Source organism: Oryza sativa, chromosome 3 (genome assembly GCF_034140825.1).
Source record: "Oryza sativa Japonica Group chromosome 3, ASM3414082v1".
Classification (NCBI taxonomy): domain Eukaryota; kingdom Viridiplantae; phylum Streptophyta; class Magnoliopsida; order Poales; family Poaceae; genus Oryza; species Oryza sativa.
In genome coordinates this window covers 21,499,024-21,504,355 of record NC_089037.1, presented here as the reverse complement: position 1 = coordinate 21,504,355, position 5,332 = coordinate 21,499,024, and positions in this window count along the sequence as shown.

Here is a 5,332-nt window from a genome sequence, read left to right as displayed (position 1 = left end):
AGTAGCTGCCTTCACTAATGACCTGCGTCGAGTGGATTGGCCAGTCGGCTTCAAACCGACTGGAATCGAGAAGTATGACGGCACCACCAATCTGGAGTCTTGGCTCACCGTCTACGGACTCGCAATCCGCGCAGCAGGTGGAGACAGCAAGGCCATGGCAAACTATCTACCTGTGGCCCTAGCGGACTCCGCCCGATCCTGGCTCCACGGACTACCCCGTGGCATGATCGGATCATGGGCGAAACTTCGTGATCACTTCATCGCCAACTTCCAGGGCACCTTTGAACGCCCCGGCACACAGTTTGATCTCTACAACGTCATTCAGAAGTCTGGAGAATCCCTTCGAGATTACATCCGACGCTTCTCCGAGCAACGCAACAAGATCTCCGACATCACCGACGACGTCATCATCGCCACCTTCACTAAAGGCATTCGCCACGAGGACCTAGTCAGTAAGTTCGGACGTAAACCTCCCAGGACGGTTAAGCAGATGTTCGAAAAAGCCAACGAGTATGCCGAAGCCGAAGATGCTATCACCGCGTCCAAATAGTCGGGCACCACTTGGAAGCCAAAGAAGGACACGCTGACTGCAGGAGGGAGTGGAAATAACAACCACAAGGATCGCAAGCGTAAGCCCGAAGAACTTGTGGCGACCACCTCTCCATCTTCCCGACAACGTCCCCGCGTCAACACCTTCGACAAGATAATGAACTCTCAATGTCCGCATCATCCCAATTCCAACCACGTGGCCAAAGATTGCTTCGTCTACAAACAGTTCGCGGAGCAATACGTCAAGAACGCACGCAAACCTGCAGACGGAGATCAGGGCACATCAAAGAAGAAAGATGATGAAGATGATGCCCCGACTGGTTTTCAAGATCATCGCAAAGAACTTAATCACATCTTCGGCGGACCCCTGGCTTATGAGTCCAAGAGAAAACAGAAGCTAACAGAACGGGAGATCAATGCGGTTCAGCCTAACACGCCCCAGTATCTTCGGTGGTCAGAAACAGCAATTAAGTTCGACCGCTCGGATCATCCCGACCGAGTGGTCCACCCGGGGCGGTACCCCCTGGTACTAGACCCAGTGGTTCGCAATGTCAAGCTCCGACGGACTCTCATCGATGGTGGCAGCGCACTCAACATCCTTTTCGCTAAGACCCTGGACGATATGCAGATTCCTCGCACGGAATTAAAGCCGAGTAATGCACCCTTCCACGGTGTTATCCCAGGATTGTCAGCTACACCACTCGGCCAGATCACTCTTCCAGTTACCTTCGGCACTCGGGAAAATTTTCGCACAGAAAATGTTTGTTTCGAAGTTGCCGATTTCGAGACAGCATATCATGCTATACTTGGACGACCGGCTTTAGCCAAATTTATGGCCGTCCCACACTACACCTACATGATGATGAAGATGCCTGGTCCTCGAGGGGTCATATCACTACGGAGCGACATCAAGCAGGCCGTCACATGCGACAAAGAAAGCTACGAGATGGCCCAAACCCACGAGACTACTCTTGCTCGCGAAGAGATCCGACTGTCTGCAACCACGGCAGGCGAGGGAGAAGTGCCTGCAACCAAGCTGACAAAGACCGAAGAAAGTGATGCCAAGGCGAAAAAGATTCCCCTAGATCCCTCCGATCCTGATAAGACTGCTGTAATAGGCGCTGAGTTAGATTGTAAATAGGAAAGCGCGCTCATCACCTTTCTTCAGAATAATAAAGATATTTTTGCGTGGAAACCATCCGATATGCCTGGTATCCCCAGAGAGGTGATTGAGCACTCTTTACATGTTAAGGAAGACGCCAAACCCATCAAGCAACGACTCCGCCGTTTTGCACAAGACAGGAAGGATGCGATCAAGGAGGAATTAACCAAGCTGTTAGCAGCAGGTTTCATAAAGGAAGTCCTTCATCCCGACTGGCTGGCTAACCCAGTCCTGGTTCGGAAAAAGACGGGGCAATGGCGAATGTGTGTCGATTATACCGACCTCAAAAAATCTTGTCCCAAAGACCCTTTTGGGTTACATCGCATTGACCAGGTGGTTGACTCAACGGCCGGCTGCGAGCTACTCAGCTTCTTGGATTGTTACTCGGGATATCATCAGATCCGACTAAAAGAATCCGACTACTTGAAGACCTCGTTTATTACACCCTTTGGGGCCTACTGCTACATCACCATGCCCTTTGGATTGAAGAACGCAGGAGCAACCTATCAACGCATGATTCAAAGGTGTTTTTCAACTTAGATCGGTCGCAATGTTGAAGCCTATGTTGATAATGTAGTCGTCAAGACCAAGTAGAGGGATGACCTGATTGCGGATTTAGAAGAAACTTTCACAAGTATTCGTGCTTTCAAGATGAAACTAAACCCGGAAAAGTGCATCTTCGGAGTACCATCAGGGAAGTTGCTCGGATTTATGGTATCTCAGAGAGGCATACAGGCCAACCCGGAGAAAATCAACGCCATCCTCAACATGAAACCGCCGAGCTCCCAAAAAGACGTCCAAAAGTTGACTGGTTGCATGGCGGCGCTCAGCCGGTTCGTCTCACGACTCGGCGAGCGGGGGATGCCCTTCTTCAAGCTGCTGAAGAAAACTGACGATTTCCAGTGGGGACCCGAAACACAAAAAGCCTTTGAAGACTTCAAGAAACTCCTCACCACTCCACCAGTATTGGCTTCACCGCATCCACAAGAACCGCTACTGTTATATGTGTCGGCGACCTCCCAAGTTGTGAGTACGGTCCTGGTTGTCGAGCGTGAAGAGGAAGGCCATATTCAAAAAGTCCAATGACCAATCTATTTTGTCAGCGAGGTTTTAGCCGACTCCAAGACAAGGTATCCTCAGGTTCAAAAGTTATTATATGGTGTCTTAATTACCGTCAGGAAATTATCTCACTATTTTCAAAGTCACTCGGTCACGGTGGTCACATCGTTTCCACTCGGGGATATACTTCATAATCGCGAAGCAAACGGGCGGATTGCGAAGTGGGCCTTAGAATTGATGTCTTTGGATATATCTTTCAAACCACGAACTTCGATCAAGTCACAAGCTCTAGCTGATTTCCTTGCCGAGTGGACCGAGTGCCAAGAAGACATGCCAGAGGAAAAGATGGAATATTGGACTATGCATTTTGATGGGTCGAAGAGGCTTACAGGCACTGGAGCTGGGGTCGTCTTGATTTCCCCGACTGGAGAAAGATTAAGCTACGTATTGTGGATACATTTTTCTGCGTCCCATAACGTAGCGGAATACGAAGCCCTACTCCATGGACTAAGGATTGCAATATCTCTAGGTATTCGCCGACTAATCGTCCGTGGAGACTCTCAGTTGGGTGTTAATCAAGTCACGAAAGAGTGGTCATGTCTAGATGTTAATATGACCGCTTACCGACAAGAGGTACGTAAGCTGGAAGATAAATTCGACGGACTCGAGCTCACCCATGTCCTCCGACATAATAATGAGGCAGCCGACAGACTGGCCAATTTTGGTTCAAAACTGGAAGCAGCTCCTTCAGATGTGTTCGTCGAACATCTTTACGAACCGACCGTACCCAGAAAGGAGATAACTGAAGCCATGGATACTCAAGGCGTAGGCATGCTTGAAGCCGATTGGAGAGAACCGTTTATAAAGTTTTTGAGCAAACAAGAACTCCCTCAAGACAAAAATGAAGTCGAGCGGATTTCCAGGCGCAGCAGACTTTACATTATTCATGAGACTGAGCTGTACAAGAAAAGTCCATCAGGAATACTGCAGTGCTATGTATCTTTGGAGGAAGGGAAACAATTGTTGAAGGATATACACTCTGGTATTTGTGGTAATCATGCTGCTGCACGGACCATTGTCGGCAAAGCTTACCGGCAAGGTTTTTTTTGGCCTACAGCTGTGTCCGATGTAGATAAGATTGTGCGGACATGCGAAGGTTGTCAATTTTTTGCCAGACAAACTCATTTACCAGCCCAAGAGTTGCAAACCATCCCGTTGTCCTGGCCGTTTGCGATCTGGGGGCTTGACATGGTCGGCCCATTTAAAAGGGCAGTCGGCGGTTACACACATCTCTTCGTGGCTATCGACAAATTCTCCAAATGGATTGAGGCTAAACCGGTTATCACGATCACAGCAGATAAAGCTAGAGATTTTTTCATCAACATTGTGCATCAGTTTGGGGTACCTAATCGGATCATCACTGATAATGGCACTCAATTCACTGGCGGAACATTTAAAGACTTTTGTGAAGACTTCGGCATTAAAATTTGTTATGCCTCCATGGCACACCCCATGAGTAACGGACAAGTTGAGCGCGCTAACAGCATGATACTGCAAGGGATCAAAGCACGAGTTTTCGACCGACTACGCCCCTATGCTGGCAAGTGGGTAGATCAGCTGCCGTCCGTACTTTGGTCTTTACGCACTACTCCTAGTCGGGCTACCGGCCAGTCGCCATTCTTTTTGGTTTATGGCGCAGAAGCAATGTTGCCGAGTGAAGTGGAATTTGAATCACTACGATTTCGGAACTTCAACGAGGAGGGCTATGAAGAGGGCCGAGTAGACGACATCAACCGACTAGAAGAAGCCCGAGAAGCAGCTTTAATTCAATCGACTCGATACCTGCAAGGGTTGCGTCGTTATCATAATCGAAATGTTTGATCGCGAGCCTTTTTAGTCGGTGACCTGGTTCTAAGGAAAATTCAAACAACACAGGATCGGCATAAATTATCTCCCTTATGGGAAGGACCGTTCATAATTGCTGAAGTCACTCGGCCAGGTTCTTATCGACTCAAGCGCGAAGATGGTACTATCATCAACAATTCTTGGAATATTGAACACCTTCGTCGATTTTACACTTAGGCATTTCGTTTGTATCTTTCCTCTTTGACTGCTAACTTCAAGTTTTTCCTCGAAGTTTTCAGTCAGGGGGCTACTATAATAATAATGGAGTGTGATTTTTATGAATTCAATTTGCTTACTTGATGTATCATTGCCCTGTTCGATTTCTCGGCTTAGTCAATGAGGACTGAAAGTTTTTTAACAACTTTTGCGGGTTTTAGGCTCAACAAGGTTTGACAAAAACTTTTAAGAAATCAGGAGCTAAGTTAAGATATCAAGCACAGCATAAATTCATCAGTATTGTACAAATTGTGCCTCCATCATTATTAATCATCAAGATTATCAGTACATTAATCAGTATCAGTCTTTTCATCATCAGAAATATCAAGACCAGTCGGTCGAAGATCGGTGTCCTGAAATCTCTCAACTACATCAGCAGCAATTTTGTCAGCCGCTTTCTGCGCATTACTGATGAGGTCAAGAGCAGCTTCTTCGCTCGTC